This window comes from Phocoena sinus, chromosome 12 (genome assembly GCF_008692025.1).
Source record: "Phocoena sinus isolate mPhoSin1 chromosome 12, mPhoSin1.pri, whole genome shotgun sequence".
Lineage (NCBI taxonomy): Eukaryota > Metazoa > Chordata > Mammalia > Artiodactyla > Phocoenidae > Phocoena > Phocoena sinus.
Window position 1 is genome coordinate 27,376,291 of NC_045774.1, and position 22,767 is coordinate 27,399,057.

General features: G+C 39.7%; 2 protein-coding genes across 8 annotated transcripts in view; one reads left to right on the forward strand and one right to left on the reverse strand.

Moving 5' to 3' along the window:
- Positions 1-22,767, forward strand: part of MTFR2 (mitochondrial fission regulator 2) — a 162,716-nt gene that overhangs the window by 102,259 nt on the left and 37,690 nt on the right. The window lies entirely within an intron of this gene.
- The window catches only part of PDE7B (phosphodiesterase 7B), a 337,812-nt gene that overhangs the window by 52,218 nt on the left and 262,827 nt on the right, over positions 1-22,767 (reverse strand). The gene's annotated exons all lie outside the window — the stretch shown is intronic.

Here is a 22,767-nt window from a genome sequence, read left to right on the forward strand (position 1 = left end):
GTCGTACTATAGAGATACTGGTATAAATAACTTATTACTCCTCTAGGTCAGAAACCATCTTATCAAACTTTGTAACCCTTTGTATCTAGTGCATAATCTTGCTCATAATGGAAGCTCCATACAAAATTTGTTTCTTTAATCTGAATCAGTTCTCTTAATTAGTTTATAGAAAAATCATTATTGAATGTCATTTTAAAATAATAAGCCAATTTGTAAAGTGTGATTCTAAAACTTACACTTGTACGTTAGATTTTTTTGGATAAATTTATTTATTTATTTATTTTTGGCTGCATTGGGTCTTCATTGTTGGGTCTTAGTTGCTTAGTTGCTGTGCGCGGATTTTCTCTAGCTGCCGCGAGCGGGGGCAGTGCGCGGGCTTCTAATTGCGGTGGCTTCTCTTGTTGCAGAGCTTGGGCTCTGGGTGCGTGGGCTTCAGTAGTTGTGGCTCGAGGGCTTTAGAGCGCAGGCTCAATAGTTGTGGCACACGGGTTTAGTTGCTCCGCGGCATGTGGGATCTTCCCTGACCAGGGCTCAAACCCGTGTTCCCTGCATTGGCAGGCAGATTCTCAACCACTGTGACACCAGGGAAGTCCCTGTACCTTAGCTTTTAAAATCATTTTCTCAATCCCCCTAACGGAGTTCCAGGGACCATGTCCTCCTGCTACTGCCATTTCCTGTGAGTGACCTCCACTATAACATTGTGCCCCGTGTGACTGCAAATTTACTCTTATTTACACATCTTACTTTCTTATTAGGCTGTAAGCTCTCAGAGGCCAGATTCCTGCTAGTTTTCTTTGAATTTCCACAACATACTGCAAGACATAGGTGTTAAATATATGATGATGGAATTAAATAACTTTCCTGTGTCTGTGCTCCAGTTTTAAGTTCAAGAATGATGAGTCTTGGAGAAATCAGGTTGAGATTCTAGTTTTAAATACGTAGTTTTAAAAAAAGATGAAAAAAGTTAGTTAGTGTGATTTTAGGGGCCCTGAAGCACAAATAGCAGATTTACAGTATAGCTCTTTCTCTTTTATTGCCAATTCTACTAGTTTAGGATTCAGGATTCCTGCAAAGTTGGAAGGTTAGTGGAGTTATCCAGGATGGCAGTTTTCTTGAAAACATTCATGAGGGTTTTAAGATTGAAACAACCACATGCTAAGATGCAGTTTCCCTGTAGATATAATTTTTAAGTAGACTACTTTAAAAAAAATGAAAAAAAACCTAGTAAAGAGGTTATGTGTAGAAAACAACATCAGTGGATTGCAAAGGTGTATAGTGTGGACTTCTAGTTTTTTTGACGAGGCGCTGAATGAGACTAGTGCTCATTTCAACATGTATTAAAGACTTCAGTTTCATGTGCTTCAGTCAAATCCCAGCTTTCACAGATTAGTATCTCTAGACAATAAAGTCTCCATTTCTTCCTAAAATAACCAGATGCTTTAAAATATAGAAATGATATTATGATTTTGATACATGATATATATAGAAAGCCCTAAAGACTCCATCAGAAAACTCTTAGAATAATTGAATTCAGTAAAGTTGCCAGATAAAAAATCAATACACAGAGATCTGTTGCCATTCTGTACGCTAATAACAAACTATCAGAATGAGAAATTAAGGAAACAATCCCATATACAATTGCATTAAAAAGAATAAAATGCCGAGCAATAGATTTAACGAGGGAGGTGAAAAATCTGTATACTAAAAATTGCAAGACGTTAATAAAAAAATTTGGAGACAAATAAATGGAAGGATATTCTGTGCTCATCAACTGGAAGAATTAATAGTGTTACAATTTACATACTACCTAAAGCATCCTACAGATTCAATGCAATTCCTGTCAAAATTCTAATGACATCCTTCACAGAAATAGAACAAACAATCTGAAAACCATAAAAGATCCTGGATAGGAAAAAACAACCTTGAGAAAGAAGAACAAAGCTGGGGGCATCACACTTGCTGATTTCAAACTATTTTACAAAGCTATAGTAATTACACAGTATGGTATTGGCATAAAAACAGACAAATAGATCAATGGAACATAACAGAGAACCTAGAAATAAACCCTTAACATATATGGTCAATTAATTTATGACAAAGGAGCCAAAGTTATACAATGGGGAAAAGATTCTCTTCAATAAATGGTGTTGCCATTTGTGACAGTATGGATGGACCTCGGGGGCATTATGCTAAGTGGAACAAATCAGTCAGAGAAAGACAAAGCCGTATAATCTCCCTTATATGTGGAATCCAAAAAAAAATCAAGCTCATAAATATAAGGAACAGATTGGTGGTTGCCAGAGGTGGTGGGTGGGGGTGAGAGAAATGGGTGAAGGGGGTATTAAATGTTAAAAAGAAAAGAAAAGAAAATACTATGTCTAGCCCGATCTTTCAAAAATCATCAGTGCTCATAAATGACCATATTTGTTTATTTTTCCTGTACATATTGCCAGCAGTCAGAAAATGGTGCATAGAAACTAATAATGACCAAAGATATTATTTGTCCTGTAACATCAAGTGTGGAGACTGTTCTCACGTGGGTCAACATATATTTAAGACAAAGTCAGTACAAGTGACCTTTGAGATCCTGGAGTAATTGGATTGAGATAAAATGTAAATTAAATTCCTTCTGGAGAATTTAATCTGGAGCATTTTCTAAGGTCTTTAATAGAAAAGTAAGAAAATCAGTTGTGATATCAAAAAACAAACAAAAATACACAAAACCGTAACATTAACAATAATAAACACACACACACACACACACACAAAAGGAAAGAAACGAAAGGAAAACAAACCCAAACCAAAAGAAAACTCATCATTACCTTAAAATTTAACTTGAAGTTGGAAAATCAATTTGGGTTAAAAGGAGCTAAGTTATTTTAAGTTTTCTAAACTCAGGTCTTGAACAGAGATGTATTAAAGCCGCACGTCATTAGCTCTTCTACGTATGACAAATACTCACGACTTCTTGATGGCTGTCACTAGAAGAAGAGTTTTGCTTCAACACTGCCACAGAGTGGGAAGAGGTGGAGGAAGAGGAGTCTTCTTTAAGGCAAAAGGAGAATTGTTTCTCTAGCTCTACTTTCTAACTTGTTTATTTATTTTATTTTTAAAAAATTTTATTGGGGTATAATTGCTTTACAATGGTGTGTTAGTTTCTGCTTTATAACAAAGTGAATCAGTTGTACATATACATATGTTCCCATATCTCTTACCTCTTGCATCTCCCTCCCTCTCACCCTCCCTGTCTCACCCCTCTAGGTGGTCACAAAACACCAAGCTGATCTCCCTGTGCTATGCGGCTGCTTCCCACTAGCTATCTATTTTACATTTAGTAGTGTATATATGTCCATGCCACTCTCTCACTTTGTCACAGCTTACCCTTCCCCCTCCCCATATCTTCAAGTCCATTCTCTAGTAGGTCTGTGTCTTTATTCCCGTCTTGCCCCTAGGTTCTTCATGACCTTTTTTTTTTTTTCCTTAGATTCCACATATACATGTTAGCATACCATATTTGTTTTTCTCTTTCTGACTTACTTCACACTGTATGACAGACTCTAGGTCCATCCACCTCACTACAAATAACTCAATTTCGTTTCTTTTCATGGCTGAGTAACATTCCATTGTATATATGTGCCACATCTTCTTTATCCATTCATCTGTCGATGGACACTTAGGTTGCTTCCATGTCCTGCCTATTGTAAATAGAGCTGCAGTGAACATTGTGGTACATGACTCTTTTTGAATTATGGTTTTCTCAGGGTATACGCCCAGTAGTGGGATTGCTGGGTCGTATGGTAGTTCTATTTTTAGTTTTTTAAGGAACCTCCATACTGTTCTCCATAGTGGCTGTATCAATTTACCTTCCCACCAACAGTGCAAGAGTGTTCCCTTTTCTCCACACCCTCTCCAGCATTTATTGTCTCTAGATTTTTTGATGATGGCCATTCTGACCGGTGTGAGATGATATCTCATTGTAGTTTTGATTTGCATTTCTCTAATGATTAATGATGTTGAGCATCCTTTCATGTGTTTGTTGGCAATCTGGATATCTTCTTTGGAGAAATGTCTATTTAGGTCTTCTGCCCATTTTTGGATTGGGTTGTTTGTTTTTTTGATATTGAGCTGCATGAGCTGCTTGTAAATTTTGGAGATTGTCAGTTGCTGCATTTGCAAGTATTTTCTCCCATTCTGAGGGTTGTCTTTTCCTCTTTATGGTTTCCTTTGCTGTCCAAAAGCTTTTAAGTTTCATTAGGTCCCATTTGTTTATTTTTGTTTTTATTTCCATTTCTCTAGGAGGTGGGTCAAAAGGATCTTGCTGTGGTTTATGTCATAGAGTGTTCTGCCTATGTTTTCCTCTAAGAGTTTGAGAGTGTCTGGCCTTACATTTAGGTCTTTAATCCATTTTGAGTTTATTTTTGTGTACGGTGTTAGGGAGTGATCTAATCTCATACTTTTACATGTAGCTGTCCAGTTTTCCCAGCACCATTTATAGAAGAGGCTGTCTTTTCTGCACTGTATATTCTTGCCTCCTTTATCGAAGATAAGGTGACCATATGTGCGTGGGTTTATCTCTGGGCTCTATCCTGTGTCATTGATCTATATTTCCCATGTTTATTTTTTAAAACTGCCATTTCTCAAACCAAGCTATGGTGACAGGTTGAGAACAGTGGTTATTTTTGGAAGGTAAATACCTGAAAGGAGACACTAGGGGAGTCTTGGGTGCTGTAGCTTATCCGTGTGCTCGTTGCACTGGTGTGATCGGCTTGTGGAAATTTATCAGGCTGCAGTCTCATGGTATGTGCACTTTTCTGTGTGTGTATTATATTTTCACTTAAAAAGCTTTTTTAATGAACAAAAGTGAAGGGTCAACTGCAGATGTCCAGCCAGGACCAAATCACCCAGCTGGCCCTCAGACTCATAAGCAATAATAAATTGTTGTTTTAAGATTAAAAAAATATTGCCATTTCTCTTTTATGTTCTTGACAGTGAAGAGAAGACCAATATGGCTGATATGAGTCATAGAATAAACTCCCCCAGTTCACTGTACCCACACCTGCTGCTTCATTTCTAGAAAACGTGCTCAGAAAGTATTCAAGAGGGTCAAAATCCTTGTCCTCCTCAACCATCCAATGCACTGGGTTTTGGCAAAATGTGCTGGTTTTAGTCTATTGTTTTGCCTACCAAAAATTCCATTCCAACCCATGGATTACGAATCTCTAACTTCTGGGGTTCAGGGATAGTTGGAAAACTATTATTTCCTTTTTGTAAGGAGGGAAAAAGTCTTTAAAAATAAGCTCTTAAGATTTCTCTGGGCAATAGAGAGGTTTTTCAAAATCCCAGTTTGAATGAAATTTAAATGAATTAGTAAGCAGATCAAATTTCCTCAGTTTTAAAGGAGAAATATGTGCCAGGCACAATGTGGTTTTATTGAACCCTCTGCTTCTCAGCGTTTGAAATGTTTAGCAAATCCCAAATTTTGAGGGCGATGGTTTGTGGTGAGCAAATTGAGGTGACCAAACTTTCAGTTGATTCTAAGTCTCCAGAGGTTAAAAACTGCTGCATTAACTCCCTAGTTCTCAGCATATATTTAAAGTAAGCGTGGTCTTTTATCTGGTGATATGTGTTTGGATTGTTGTATTTCACTACAGAAATTCCAGGTGTGTGTTGTAATGTACGTCTGCTCCTCGCCTTTCACTCTGTCTGCCGGTTCTACACTCCCCGCCCCAGGAGAGTAGACTAACCCTCTGATTGTCTCCAGTTGTCCCCTCCAATCTCTCTCACCTACCACTGACAGATTTATTCCCCAAGCTCAACTCCTACCATGTCAGCACCCCCCACCCCACTCCAAATTCTTCACTGGCTCCCCAATGTCTACTTAGTTATATTTATAATATTTATTCTGGTATTCATGGTCCTCCACGATGTGATGCCAACTTAGTTTTCCATTTTTGTCTCCCACCAGTCCCCTTGCAGATAGATAGGTCTCTGTTTTTGCTGTTTTTTCCCCTGCCAGGTCCCTCAAACTTCTGTATGATTCCCATACTCCTTCTCAGTTGAATACTATCTCCATCTATTGAAATGCCATCAGCCTTTCGATAGCCCACCTCAAGTAATTCCTTCTCACTTCCCAGTCAGATGCATTCAGATCCTCTGTGAGTCCCCCTAATGCTTTACAGTTTGTATTGGAGTAACCTGCGTTCTTAGCTCTCCTGCTATGTAGCAGCTGCTGCATACACTACTGTGAGCCCTGTCAGGCTAGGCTCATGTCTTGTACAGTATGGTGGCTGGCTTAAAAGGTGTTCATTGGATGAGGGGATGAAGGAATAGGTGATTATTTATTATTAATTTTTAACCATCAAAAAAAATGGAAGTATAGTTGATCTACAATGTTGTGTTAGTTTCAGGTGTACAGCAAAGTGATTTAGTTATACACATATATACATCTATTCTTTTTTCAGAATCTTTTCCATTATAGATTATTACAAGATACTGGATATAGCTCCCTGTGCTATACAGTCGGTACTTGCTGTTTATCTATTTTATATATAGTAGTGTGTATATGTTAATCCCAAACTCCTAATTTATCTGTCCCCTTCCACCCCATCCCTGTTGGTAACCATAAATTTTCTTTCTGTATCTGTGAGTCTATTTCTGTTTTGTAAACAAGTTCATTTGTATCATTTTTTTAAGATTCCACATATAAGTGATATCATATGGCATTTGTCTTTCTCTTTCTGATTTACTTCACTTAACATGACAATCTCTAGGTCTATCCATGTTGCTGCAAATGGCATTGTTTCATCCTTTTTTATGGCTGAGTAATATTCCATTGTGCATATCTGTCTATCTCTATATATATCTCACATATTCTTTATGGAATAAGGTGATTACTGGTTGAGATATAAACTTTTTATTTTTCTTTTCTCCTGTGGCACATTATCTTTCTCATGATAGATACCACCACAGAGTTGTTGAATTGAATGAATTGTCCAGAGCAGGGAAGGTTCATTCATCTTACACGACAAATAACAGGGTGATCTCCTGTGCAGAAGAACCTGAACTTCTATTTCTTTTCTGAATTTGTTGGGTTTTCTGAAATGATGTTAAGTATATCTTTAGAATAGTGGTAGATTAGCACTAAGTGTATCCATCAGTAGAGGCCTGGATCTCCAAAAGCTTTCAGAAAAGGATCATTTATATTTTATTCTTTGGAAAGGAAGTTCATCTAAGTGAATTCCTTTCTCTTTATGGGTTACGATAGCTGCTTGAATTATAGTTCACTTGAGTGGATCCTCTGATTTAATGGATTGAATCAAGTGGGTATTATATGAAGGTGGAATATAACTCTTTAAATGCAAACATCCACTCTGGTTTAGTAGAGCTTGAGATTTTTACTTGTACATCGAGATTTGTCTCTTATGGCACATGGCTGTCTATGGGTTACAGTGGATCTTAGTTGTAATCACATCGGCAGCTCTTGGTGTAGGACACTGTTAAGGAAACACTCCCACTAAGACTCACACCATTAACAGGCCATGGAAAGCTATAGATTTTCATATTGAGTTAGATCAGAGAGAAGAAGGAATTGTTTTAGATGGTTATTCCAGTGTCCACTTGCATGGGTACCTGAACTGTCCCCAAAGGTATAACTGATATACTTAATCTAGAACAAGCACCCCTGGCCTCCTATTCCAAGCAAAAACAGGGCTTGGGGAAAGGGGGTGATGGGACTAAGAAATATTGAGCACCTACTAGTTAGTTTACATATGTCATCCTACTTAATTTTCAGAAAAGTGGGTATTGTGAAGTTGGTATTACTAGGTATATTCTACAGATGAAGCAATGGACTTGGAAAAGTTTACTAATTTATCCAAAGTTGCACAACTGATAAGTAGCAGAGCAGGGACTGGAACCCTGGTCTATCTGACCTTTCAAGATGCTCTGTTCATTATATTCTGCTCTTTATAGGAAAGGACAAAGGACAGGGGACATGTGGCAGTCCAGCACGGGATCATAGTTTCCCTGAGGCACAGTGATGCATCAATACTCAAGGAATCTCAGATTTCCTTCCTTTTTTAAAAACATAGTAAAACAAAAGCAAAAGACGGACATTTCAATGTAATTCATAAATACAAGTGTTTTAAAAACAAAGATTTAAACGTTGAAGATTAAAATCGGTATCATTGAACAGGAATGTCAGAGTGAGAAATACTGTAGGGCTAATACTGAAAGACAACCTGTAAAATAACTAGAGAACAACCAGAGAAATAAATTCACAGCAAAACTTGGAAGTGATTCTTTATATGTAACTTCCCTGTTTCTCTCACTAAATGTACAAATGGAATATTGGGAGGTAAATAATAAATCACTTGTGGGTTTTAAAATTGAAAACACATGTATTACTGACACTGACTTAAATGTGATTTGATTATTATGTTATTACACAAAGAAATTCACAGACATTGGTTAGTACCTCAAGCTTTGGAAAAGACAAACATTTTTGTTGTGTACATAGAACAGAGCGGCAGTTTCTGGGGAAGGGAAAGAGTGGGAGGTACTTGGGCAAACAGGCTGCTCAAAATAAAACTGTGACAGGATGCACACAGGCCTCGTGTTTAACCATTTCTGAGCCGGGCCTTAAAGTCTCCTAGGATTTTTACCTGAAGGGCGTCTGCTGATTCCGACGTGGTCTGAGAGTGTAATCTTACACTTGTTTCACATGGCCCGTGGGCTTTCTCTCCTTTTCTCCTGTCTTCTTCCCTCTAGAAGACACATCTATCTTTTATGTGTTTTCTAAATATTTCTGATTACCTCTATAACGTTAAATAATATTCTAACCAGGAATGGTTATTTAATAAATACCTAATATCCTTTGGTAGGTGTCAGTGAATGAAAATGAAGCCTTTAGGCATGAATTGGCTGGTTTTTTCTGAGTCTCTCTTGGTGCTTAGATCTAAGCAGTGTGGCAAACACTGGGAAAGCTCCACCCACACATATTCATTGAGCACTTACTCTGTGCAAGCCACTGTGCACTTGAATCCACAGAATTTTCAAGACAGTGTTTCTGCCCTCAACTACTCAGAGGAAGGCGGTGGGATGCCTCGTCATCACCTTCATTACTTTGTTTCTACTTCAGCTGTGGTGGGTAAGGGGTACTTCAATATAAAAATGCCTCGAAATTATCATATAAAGTGGAAAATACGAGCAAGAGAAAGATTATTCGTCTAGTGGGCTCTACGCTCAAGAATACGATGATTCACTTTGCCCCTTGCCCTGGATGGAGTCAGAAGCCTATCTTTCCACAAGGGATAGAGGCTAGATGGTGCCTGGGATGTACGTAGGGGACGTGGCAGGGTGGAGAGGGTGAGAGGACAGAGCAGGAGAAAAGGAACGAGGAAGGGAGGTCAAAAGAGGAGGGACAGGGCTTCCCTGGTGGCGCAGTGGTTGAGAGTCCGCCGGCCGGTGCGCAGGTTCGTGACCCGGTCCGGGAAGATCCCACATGCCGCGGAGCGGCTGGGCCCGTGAGCCGTGGCCGCTGGGGCTGCGCGTCCGGAGCCTGTGCTCCGCGGCGGGAGAGGCCACAGCGGTGAGGGGCCCGCGTAGCGCAAAAAAAAAAAAAAGAGGAGGGACATACAAGCACCTGTTGGAGGTGGTCTCTGTACTAACGAAAGCCAATCTGAGAAGAAATGTAAGGAATTTGTTGTAGCACCCTCTGAGTCCCACATGGATTTGCGATTTCCTACCAATGAGGTCATGTTTTTCCTGGCAATGGACTGGGTCTTGCATGTTCTTCCAGATGAGGTGAAGCCTAACTGCAGGGGTAGAGTAGTCAGTAAGAAATATGTTCTTATTCTTAGGACTATAGAGTCCATAGAGCTCTAAAAACAAGCTTATAGCAGCCTGTGTTTAAAAAAAAGTGAATATACGTACAACCTGGTAAAGCTGTAGAAAAACCCACTCAAGTAGGAGCTGTGGAGATGCAAATGGCAAGGAGTGAAAGTGGTGACAAAGAAATGCACGAAGAAGTATATGAAGTGTCTGTGCTGAGGTTTCTCTTGCCTTCCCTATCGTCGCTCATTAGCAGTGGATTGCTCAGAGCAAAGAGTTTAATTATGCGCCTGAAGGAAGGGCAGAGAGGGAGGGAAGGCAGAGACATGACAGCTGTGGAATCAGTTCAGCTAAAGGACTTGTGGAGAGACCCAGAGGAGGACTGTCCGTGATTGTCTCAAAAGCTCATCTCTCCTTTTCCTTCCCTCCCCTTCCTTTCCCTTTCCTTCTTTCTTCCTTCCTTTCCTTCTCCAAACATTAAATAAGGGTTTGCTTTGGTCCAGACGCTGGGTGGTGTTGGGGGTGAGGGATGATGATGACATGGCCTCTTCCCTCAGAGAGTTCCCTGTCAAGAGGGGAGCCCACTCCTGTCCCTCCACGGCAGTAATAGTCGAAAACCGGAATCCTGGCTTTGGAGGGTGATATCTCTACTCTCTTGGGACCTCCAACTGCCCTTCTAGCAGGCAGCTAGTGTCGCTGGATAACTAAGCAGTGCCCTCAGGGTGTCTGGGTCTCCAGGAGCGGCTGTGACGCCATGATGGTGCTTGTGCCAGCGTTTGTCCCTTCTTCACGTAGATGAGCCGTGTTAGCACGGTCCTACCGCTCTACTTGGAGTCTCAGCCAGTGGGGCTATCTAGCTAGGCAGAGCCAAGAGACTGTGATAAAAGAGTGTAATTCCAAGGAAAGAGCCTTTGGTCTATAGTGAGCTTACCAGGCTCAAGCCCTGGTTTTCCCATTCATCAGTCTTCTGGGTAAAAGAATTGAAATTAATCCACACAGTGCATGCACAATAAAGATTAGCGGAATGGGTAAGGACAGCCCTAGTCAGAATGCAACGATCAGCTGGGAAGAGTCACTTAACCAATCAATGAATACCTTAGCTTGACTTAGTTCACAATTAGATAGGCAACATCAAACAGATAGATTCTGATGGAAGGGGCAGAAGGAACAGTCTCAAGCTTGGGGTTCTATCTCAGAAGGGCAGCCTCTGCTTTGGGGAGAGCTGGAAGTTGGGGTGGAGAGGCTGAGAGAGGAGATAGAGGATGTTGGAAAGTCTTCTCCATCCTTCCCAGTGGTGGCTGGTGTTCTGCACTGGGTTCCCATAGCAACCCCACCTCTATGTTCAGCAAAGCAGTTATTCACGCAAGGCAGAATTGTCATATTTACTTGTTTTCTCAGCCACTAAAATGTTAGTTCCTTGAGGGCAGGAGCTATGCCTTAATGACCTTTTAATCCCCAGCATTTAGCACAATGGAATGAGTTAAGGTGTGAAAGTCGAAGAAAAACTTCATCGATTTGGTAATTTTGCCCAGAGTTCCCAGTTCTCCAACAACAACAACAAAACCCTGAACTAATAATAGCTATCCTCATTCCAAGTTTATAAGCAGAGAAACAGAGTACCGAAAGGTTAAAGAACTCAGTTAAAAAAAACCAAAACAACAAAAACCTAGAACAAGTAGAAGAAGAGGCATCAAGAGTTCCCACCTCTCAGTAACTGATATTGTTTCTTTGTCTCCCACAATAGAATTAATAATTTTAAAAAATCAGGTTCTGCTTCAGCTGAGGTGTTTTAAACTTTCCATTTTCTGCAAATAAAGCTCTGTTAGTTGTTTTCAATGATCAGCTTTCTGATAAGAATTAAGAGGATGGATGTCAAATGTCACTTTGGTAGCTTGTGTTTGATTCAAGTGTACGTGCTAAGCCAGCTTTCCCACTGTATAGAAATCAGTCCCTTTCTCAAAAAGCCAGGGTCTCGCTCTTGGTAAAAAGCAAAATCTGCCCAGCTTCTTCAGTGTCCTAGAGAACATCTCTCTCTGTATGACAAGTCACAGTCTGCCCTCTTGATGACCTGGTTGGGTTGACAGATTTCACACTGTTTAAGAATGAAGAGTGAGGAGTGTGCTCTCTGGAGACTCTCCAGAACGATTCTTCAAAGTGTCAGAAAGATCACAACAGGGCGTAAAGTTCAGAAGTTCAGTTAAGTTTAAGGTCCCTCACCCTGGAAAGTTTTCATTAATTTTTTTTTTCTCCTTCTTGTACATCCCAATGAATGCTGCAGTTGCAAATTTCTCAGCATGACTTGGTCAAAACCCACTCAAAATTATGCCAAGAATCTGCTTTTAAAGCTATGCTGTCAAAATTTGCAGCCCTAGGAGGCTTAGATAATTCAGAAAGTATCCGATTTTCAGTAACCAGATTTCTAGCTATATTGAATTTCAGATTCTTTCAGGAGCCCCAACTCTGAAATATTTTTCGTAAAAGCAACCAAACTCTCTGAAATTTACGTTAAGAGTACTTATTCTTTACCAACTGTAAGCCAACAAACTTTACAGTTAACAAGCTGTAAACAATAAAACTCCTGTAATAATAACAAAATAGAATATTTTTATAGTTGCTTTAGAAGCCATAGAGCTAATGTTTTATATTTAAGATACTTTAGAACCAAATGCTATCACTGATAAATAGAAAGCTCAAAGTGGATTAATGACTACCCATTAGTTAGCAGTGAAGAGCTTAAACAACGAAACCCAGGAGTGCTACTGGATTTATGAGATCAGCGTGGGAGGCACTTGGGAAATGTTGGGGGCATTTTTGGTCACCACAACGACAGAAAGAGCCTGAACGGAATTCAGTGGAAGGGAGCCAGGAACATTGGATGTGCTGAAGGGTGTGGGATAGTTCCACACATCAAAGAGTTGTCCTGTATCTTGTTCCAGCTTTTCAACGGCCACTCAGGTATTCATGTAGGTGAAAAGTCTGTTTATAATTATCTGAACCTGGAACCTACTCCTGTTTCCTTGTTTTACATATAAGCACAAAATATTCTTTTGCAAAGTTTAATATTCCTTTTTCAGGAATGCAACTACTATGCAAATTAAGGGAGGAATGTAATTTTGGCAGGGAGGGGTGGTGGGCAGGACTTTATCAGAAGTTGTTCTCCATCTTGGGAAATCACCAGTGGCAAAACTGCTTATGATGTTGGATTGCGTTACCTACGTAACACCCTTGCACCAGTCTGTAGTAGTAGCTGTCATTCACAGCGATTCTGCATGGAGATGCAGTATTTGACTATATCATTGTGCCTTCTAAGGTGGTTATCCCCAAGGATTTACATATTGAAAACATTATTTAAGTCACACGTTGCCTGTATTGTATTTTTGCTTTCTAATACAGCCAGGACCTTAGATTGATTTTTTTTCGAACTTACGTGAACAAGTAGGTTACAGATTTCGTTTCAAGATAGTATAGGAGGACATTATAAATTATGTGCTATAAAATGGAAGCACTGAGTCTGAGAAGGTTAAAAGCCATTCTGCCATACAAAAACTTAGCTGGTGAAGGTGGTAAAGCAACAGACTTCAGTCTTGTAAGACGGTCCTCATAAGGATGTAGGATGTGTCTTGCTCCAAGCAAGAACTAAAGTCAGAGTCTCCCCCAGTTTCATTCATCCACCAGCCATTATTATGGTCTTTACCATATCTACTTACACCGCTGTGTACCTAGTACCTTTCTTTAAATCAAGTGAGTTCATTTTTACTTAAGTGTATCTTGTATTAATTTGGTATCAATAAAAAATAGATTTGATGTGCTAGTTACATTTTCCCTAGTACATTAAAATAAATATGTAACTATTAAAGGAAAAGATCTTCCTGTAACAAGATCTTCTTGTGTATCCTTTGGTATGTACATCACACTTTGGGAAATGGTGCTATAAATGATACATACTAATGAAGGCTATAGGCTCGAAAATACAGCTTAAGGGCAAAGGATGATGCAGTCATATGTTTGTGGGTTTTTTGTGGTGCGCAGGCCTCTCACTGTTGTGGCCTCTCTCATTGCGGAGCACAGGCTCCGGACGCGCAGGCTCAGCGGCCATGGCTCACGGGCCCAGCCGCTCCGTGGCATGTGGGATCCTCCCGGACCGGGGCACGAACCCGTGTCCCCTGCATCGGCAGGCGGACTCTCAACCACTGCGCCACCAGGGAAGCCCCAGTCATATGTTTTAATTTTCTTTATTCCTTACAAAGAACATATGTTCCTTTTGCTAAAATATATCCTATATATTGCATTTCAAGTATTAATGCTGTGTCACAAATACGAATACTTTAGAATGGAATATATGTAATATGGTAGCTGTACCACATAATGTTGCTAGTCTTCACGTAAATACTCTTTACTGAACTCTTATTTGAAAAACTTCTTGTAACAAGGCAAACCTTCGGCCACTGTTGTCAGCATATTATGTACAAATTAACTTTAGTAAAAATAGAATATGCCATCCATAGTAACAAGTCTTTTTGAGTAAACACTTTAAATAATATATTTATTCATTCAACAAATATTTGTCAAGCCCCTACCAGGTGCAAAGCATTGTTCTGGGCACTAGGATACAGCAGTGAACAAGATAAAGTTTCTTTCCTTGTGTAGCTTATATTTTATTGACATAAGATGGGAATAAAAGCAAAATTGATTTTCATTAGTTCCGAGAAGGAAGACTAAGTTTGGCATCAGGGGATGTGCACACATGATACTGTCATTTGGCATTTAATTTTATACAGCAAAGTGATTTTAATGTTCTTTTGTTTAATGTTTAATGTTCTTTTAACAATATACTATTTTGTTGAACTCATACAGTTCAGTACCAAAAAAACAAACAACCCAATCAAAACATGGGCAAAAGATCTAAGTAGACATTTCTCCAAAGAAGACATACAGATGGCCAATAGGCACATGAAAAAATGCTCAACCTCGCTAATTATTAGAGAAATGCAAATCCAAACTACAAGGAAGTATCGCTTTTTGATGATGGTCAGATTGGCCATCAGCAAAAAGTCTACAAACAATAAATGCTGGAGAGGGTGTGGAGAAAAAGGAACCCTCTTGCACTGTTGGTGGGAATGTAAGTTGGCGCAGTCACTATGGAGAACAGTATGGAGGTTCCTTAAAAAACTAAAAATAGAGTTACCATATGACCCTGCAATCCCACTTCTGGTCATATATCCAGAGAAAACGATAATTTGAAAAAATACATGCACCCCAATGTTCACTGCAGCACTATTTACAACAGCCAAGACATAAAAGCAACCTAAATGTCCATCAACAGATGAATGGATAAAGAAGATGTGGTACACACACACACACACACACACACACACACACACACACACACACACACTGGAATATTACTCAGCCATAAAAAAGAATGAAATAATGCCATTTGCAGAAACATGGATGGACCTAGAGATTATCATATTAAGTGAAGTAAACCAGACAGAGAAAGACAAATGTCATATGATACTGCTTATATGTGGAATCTAAAAAAAAGATACAAATGAACTTATTTACAAAACAAAAATAGACCCACAGACATAGAAAACAAACTTATGGTTACCAAAGGGGAAAGTGGGGGAGGGATAAATTAGGAGTTTGGAATTAACATACACACACTACTATATAGAAAAGAGGTAACCAACAAGGATCTACTGTATAGCACAAGGAACTATACTTGATAATTTGTAATAACCTTTAAGGAGAAAATCTGAAAAAGAATATATATATATATATATATCTGAATTACTGTGCTATATACCTGAAATTAACGTGACATTGTAAATCAACTATACTTTAATTAAAAAATATATATATTATTTTGTTGATGCTTTGCACATGTCTCATCCTGATTTAAAATTCCACTCCACAATGTAAGAAGTAGAATTTAAGAATTCCTTAATACTTCAGCTCAAGTTTTCATCTTTCATATGCAATTTAAATTGTCCTTAAATCACCTTGAGTCACCCTTCCTTAATATTCATGCCATTAATATCATTGGTAAATGGTTATCAGAGCCTCTTAATTATCATTTAAAGGAGTATAATGTGCCTTCTCTTCATCTTCTCTATTTAAAACACTTAAAACATAATACCAATGGGTGATTTAAGGTGGTAAGAGCTGTTAAATAGGTAGCTCAAAAATACTCTAAGAGAACATTCCTGTCATAAGACTATAGTGACATGTCTTACTAATTTCCATATAGTGGGTGCTTTTTACTTACCCAACTATTAATGTTAGATGAAATTCATCCATTGTATTACTCTGTTAGTCATTTCCAAACAGCTGAAATAAAAACCCACTGCTTTAGATTATTTTCAAAGTCTCAGGTAGTACCACTGGCCTGTGCAAGTTCAGCAAATGGGAAGTTTACACATAAGAAAGCTAAAGTCTTCACAAAGATTGTTTTGAAGTTCCAGGTAATAATTGCTATTAAAAATAATTGACTCTGAAGAATTCTAAGATTCTGAGAAGTCATGAGTCACTGAAGAAAAACTAAAAGTTACGTCTCAAATAGCTTTTGTTTTAGGAATTTTTGGTTCTATTATAATTCTTTCAAAACAGGTTATTTGTGTTTGGCAATTCCCAATTTAGAGAATATTCAACTGACTAGAACATGCTTGTCTTTCAATATATTGATCAACACTTATCTTTTAAGACATTTCCCTCTGAGGTATTATCATTTATTTGTCTTTGAAACTAATTTTTTACATGAAGATTAAGATGCTTTGGCAGTGGTATCAAGAATAGTGTTTACATTTTGGAGACCTAATATTTCCCCTTAAATAATTGTTGCTATAATCAAGAGGGACAAATGTGGTAGAGAAAATACTCTAAGAGAAGAGGTCCTTTAAAAGAAGGAAGTTTGTTTCCTTTCCACTGTCAGAGCTAAGCCCTTAGAACACTGCCTGACAGAGTAGGTGCTCAATACATATCTATTTAGTGAATAAATCAGTGAAAAAGAGGATCCCAGCAGCCTTAGTGTGTCTGGAGACCTGCCTAAGGAGGATGCCATCGTCATCAGGGCGCGTGGTGGGGAGCCTTCCAGCAGAGGGTTATGGGGGATGATCCCTAGAATCTACTGTGTGGATTTGCAACCTGTGTCCCATACAGCTATGTGGACTTCTGCATCTTCTTGGTGCCTCCACTGCCTCGTGTCAATTGAAGATAATAATAATTAACAGAACCTACCACATTGTTAAGAGGGATAAATAAGGTTATACATAAAAAGTGTTTGGGGGCTTCCCTGGTGGCACAGTGGTTGAGAGTCCGCCTGCCGATGCAGGGGACACGGGTTCGTGCCCCGGTCCGGGAAGATCCCACATGCCGTGGAGCGGCTGGGCCCGTGAGCCATGGCCGCTGAGCCTGCGCGTCTGGAGCCTGTGCTCCGCAACGGGAGAGGCCACAACAGTGAGAGGCCCGCGTACCACAAAAAAAAAAAAAAAGTGCTTAGCACATTGAACCCTCTCAATAAATATCAGCTAATTTGAGTTATAATGATACATTTTATATTGATATCGGATTGAGATCCTAGACTTTCTATGTAACAATTTGAAATAGAATTGGACATCAAGAGCAGTATATGGGGTTTTTATAAAGCATGTCATTAAAGGAGTCTTGCTCTTAGGTATAGGAGATTGGACTAAAGGTGTTGAAGTGGTACAGAATGCACTTTCATTGTACAGCCAGGAATCACTGGCCATTCCTTTGTAACTTAGTTTTAATATTAAAAAGAAGCAACCACTTGCTGTGCAAGGAACAAGGGAGGAGAAAACGTATTTTTCTTTACACACAAGCCTTCAGTGAGTCTCCATTTTATTTTTTACAGAGTAAATGACAAAACTGATATTCAAGACAGCCCCTGGTATAGTTCTAAACAATCCCCATGGTTTAGTAAAAGTTCAGCCTAATTTTACATCAATTCTGATTACATTCTCTCCAACTGTGCAGCTCTCTCCCTTCAACACTGCACATTCACTCTAGGATTTGAAGGCACTCAGCTTTTGAATGAACCCAGCTTTTCCCCACCTCTGGTCTTTCTTTTGAATGCACTTTAAAGAATTTCTACTTATAAAAATCCAACTGCTGTCCAAGTACCAGTGCCAACCCCTCCACGAGGTCCTTCACTAGAATGACCAATGCTCTCTCCATGGGAACCTCCTTGGCACCTGTCAGTTTATCTGGTGTTAATTTTGCTGGTGTTTGTCTGAGTTGTGTACCAGCCTTTCCCCAAACTTTCTATCTTTTATCTCCTGTAGCTCATATCCTGGCACTCAGTATATTCTCGATAAATATGAATTGTTTAGTTTACCTTTTCTTCTTAAAAAAAAAAAGAGAGAGAGAGAGAGATTTACTCCAGGTCTTCCAAGGAGAAGGTGTTTTGGGTGGATTTTTAGTTTCCTGGTCTTTACCAAGAATTGTCTCCAAAATAGAAAGCAAAGCGAATCTGCTAAGGCACAAAAGGAAAGAATGAGAAAAGAAGAAGAGAGGAGATGGGGGGACTTTGCTTTTTCACTTGGCAAGGATTGTCAGAAAATGGTAGGTGGGAGAGGGAAGGGGGGTACTAGGGCTTACAATCTACACTAAGGTTAAGTTTGTTCTACTTGACTGATTCTTGGTGACTCTTGGGAGAGAAGGTGCTAGAAATCTTCACATTGCCACAGAATGCATAGCCACTGGGGGAAGAAGAGCAAGGAGGAAACGTCTCCCAACCCCCGCCTAGACATAAACTAGCTGCTGCCACAGCTGTCTTCATGTGATGAATTGGCTCCTGGGGGTGGTCACGGGGTGGGTGTGCAGGGCAGAGACACTGGAGACAGAAGTAAAACTTATTTTCATCGCTGGACATTCCTTACAGATTATATTACCCACAGAGCACAAGTAAGCCCAAGAAAGAAGAGAGGAGTCTTTGACAGGAGGTTATCATTTTCTTTGTTTTCAGTTTTGCACTGTGGGAGATGTGGGAGAGCAGGGCGGGGCAGGAATGGTGACAAGCTTATCTATACTGTGACAAGCTTATCTATAATGGTCCACACTGTGAGAAAACGGGAAAGCAATGACACAGACTTAGCTGTCCCAGGTGGGGCCAGGCCACCATGTTGTTGCTGGAATTTTCCTTTTAGTGGCACCACAGCTGTGGTCCAACAGACGCTGAGTGCTGGTGGCCAGGTGGAGCACAGAACTCTCTCTCTGGGCCACAAATGCATGGCCGTCAAGCTCAGAGGGTCCTCCAGTGCCCTGTCTCTACCACCCTCCACCTTGCTTCCTACTTCATGGAGAGATTGAAAGTCACTAGGTGGGACATTCCTTACCATTTTGCTACAAAACCTGTAAAACCTCCTACTCTGCAGACATTCTTGTCTTCGTTCTATCCATTCTATTAGATGAGCTGCTTCCTTTTCTAAGGCCAGTCCCCCTACTATGTTTCCAGGACATTTTGCTCTGTTGGGGCCCCAGGCAGGTCACCCCAAAATATGCCTCAATGGCATATTGATTATTTTGAATTAAAATTACTTAAGAAACGGCCAATGTAAGAGGGATGCTCTGATTTTCCTCTCTGTCACCCTGAAAGCAGGAAATCAACCTCTCACGTGAAAGGTGCACTCCTTGTATCTGGAGGTAGAAGGACACCCTGATCATGGACGACTGGGAATTTGGGCTGAGATGCTTGCATAAACAAACCTTATTTCTTCTTCTAATTTACAAGCCCAAACTCTGTTTAGTTTCTTCACTAACTGGGCACCTCAAACCTAAGTTTCTTCATCCTGTCAATTCTTCACAAATTTATTTTGTGTAAAAAAGTATAAAAGTAGCCTGCTTTGGCCACTTCTTAGGTTCCATTTCTATGAGTCCTTCATGCACATGAATTAAAATTTGTTTCTTTTTCTCCTTTTCATCTGTCTTGTGTCCATGTTACTATTTGTCTCTCCACAAGAACTCAAGAGGGGTAGAGGGGGAATTTCCCCCTCCCTAACAACTCCCAGTTATGACTTTTCTCTCTCATATATTCCATTGTTTTTTCTCAACTAGATCTTTCTCACCATAATTTCAGCATGCTTAAATGTCTTGCAAAAACAAAACCAAAATACTTCCAATCCCATGTTTCCAGCTACCATTTTCTCTCTACCACTTTATTTAGAAACGGACTTGGGAAAGAGATGTGTCTGGCATTGCAGGGGGAAGCTCCATAAATATTTGTTGAAAGAACGAATAAGTGAAAGAATGAAAAACTGAAAAGGGTTAATGAATCACTGCCTTCAGTATAAGTCAAATGTGTTATGTATTGTATACTCTTCCCACAAAGCACTTCTACATACGGTCATAGAGAAATAGAAATATGAATAACCGTAATAATAAAAGCTCACAGTTATTGAGGACCTGTACTGGGATGGCTACTGCACTAGCACTTTACACATATTTACCCATTACTTTTCACAATAAGCCTATGAGGTCTGTACTCTTCAATCCTTTTCCGGCCCAGGAAGTTGGAGCACAGAGAGGTCTGGGCAGCCGCTGCTGCCAGAATCAAAACCCAGGCAGCTGGCTCCCACCAGCTTCAGGGAGAATCCTTGTTTTATCTTTCCTCTCATCACAAGTGGTAAAAGTTATTTTATATCTTTAAGTTGACGTTTAAATAAGGAAGGCCGTGTGACTGTGTGGAAAAACAATGTCAGAAGGCCTGAATCCTTACTCTTTCATTACCTTGCAGTGAGTCACTTGGCCTCTCTGTTGTTTTGCTGGTTGTTTTTTTTGCTTGTAAAACTGAAAAACAGGGCTGAAACATCTCGAGTGCCTTCATTTAAAAGCTTTGTCAAATGTAAAGTGCTGTTTAAATGTGAATTAGGAGTTTGGTTTCATGTTCTTTGGAATAAACTTCATCTTCAAAGGACAAGCCATCATTGTGAAGTACCATACGTGGCTTCGATAACTACCCAACCTCACAACTTCCAATCAGTTTTCCAAGATAGCCCAGTAAATAATGTTTTCTGGACCATGGCTGCAACTTCATTTTCTGTGTGCTGATATTACTTTATTTAGGAAAAAAGGTAAAGATTCTATTTCTGGTCAACATTGAGTTTTTTTCTTTTCAATAAAATTTCATTTTTTTTCTGAATATAAGAGGAATAAATGCTTATGATATAACAAATAGAAAAAAAGAAAAGAGGGAAATAATAATCATCTAGAAATAATCCCTGTTAAAATTCTGGTGTATTTTTAAAAACATAACTGAGATCTTCTTTTAAGTTACGCGATTTGTATCCTGCTTCTTTTTACTTCATGTATTATAAACATTTTGAGAAACTGTCTTTCAACGATGCAGTTTGCATGACAGGAAATAACCAACTCCCCCTGGAGAAAAATTAAAGCAACCAGTGGCAGCCTCAAATCTGACTTAAATTTGTCACAATAGTGATTCCATTTCCTTCTTCTTGGGGACAGTTGACAAGTGTCCTCAGCTGTCACCACCACACCCTTCTCTTTCTTATCAAAGAACACAAGGTCAGGTGATGAAATGAGCAATTTGTCACTCGGCACCGTCTGCCAGAACAGTAGGAATTTTGAAAAACAGAGTTGAAAAGTTGCAAAATCTCATATTTAGGTGTATAATTACACATTTCTTGTTAAGTTATAGAAACATTTGTTCAATGATATTGAAGCATTTCATACCAAAAAGGGAATTGTCTAAATGTACTATAAAAAGAAAATAATGAGTATAATGTAAGAAAAATACTTCATATGAGTAACTGGCACTTAAAAGGAATGTATGGCATACATGTATTGCCTTTGAATATTAAAATCTATATATAGAGAAGAATTATAGTCCAGGATGGTTAAGAACTTGTGCTCTGGCATTGTATTTTTGAGGTCTGAATTCTGACTAACAAGTTATTTCCTGGGAGAGTTATTTCTCCTCTTTGGGCTTCAGTTTCCTCATTTTAAATAGCAGTGCCTACTTCATAGGGATCGTGTGGGGATTAAATGAGTCGATCTGTGCAAAGTGTGTAATACAATGTCTGGAACCTAAAGGCTCCACACATCTTAGCTATTATTATTATCATTTGATATGATATGTGTGTGGCATAACTGACCTATGTCAGTGGTTTCCAAATACTCATAGAAGGTCCAGGTTTGCTGCATCAGATCACCTCAGGATGTTTTGAGAATATACTATCTGGAGATTCAGGTTCAAAGAGTTTGCAGTTACAGTGTGATGGATACTTTCTTGGAGATATGGTGGGAGCACAGAAGCGGGAATAATTAGTTAGCTGGGAGGGTTGAGGGAGTCTTCATAAAGGTCATAATGCTGGGCCAGAGCTCGAGCGGTGAAGACAGACAGACAGCTCTCCCTATCCGCAGGTTTCGTATCCGCGAGTTCCGCATCCGCGGATGAGGAGGACGGATTGTAAGGGATTTGATCATTCGCCGATTTTGGTATCCGCGTGGCCCAGGGCTCCTGAAACCAATCCCTTGTGGATACGGAGGGACGAATGTAGATGTCTCCTAGGAGGAGGTGGCCAGGTAGGCGTATACTCAGCAGAGGCAGTAGGTACATCCAAAGTTAAACTACATCTATTGAGGACCTATTAGGAGCCAGACGGGCTGCTGGACACTGATCTCATTTACCTCTTACCGTGACCCAATGAGTCTGATGTTACAATGTCCTTCCATATGTGTGGACATTAAGTAGTTTGAGCATCTTTCCCACACTCACAAAAGATGTAAGATTGAAACTCAGGTCTGACTTGCAAGTTCATCGTCTTTTTGCCAGTCTCCTTTGCTGACTGCGGTTCAGTGGGTGCAGGGATCTAGGTGGGCAGCCATGGTGGACCCGGCAGAGAAGCAGCCTGCGGGGGTGTGAAGGCCTCTTATTTCTAGTGCTCGCAGCAG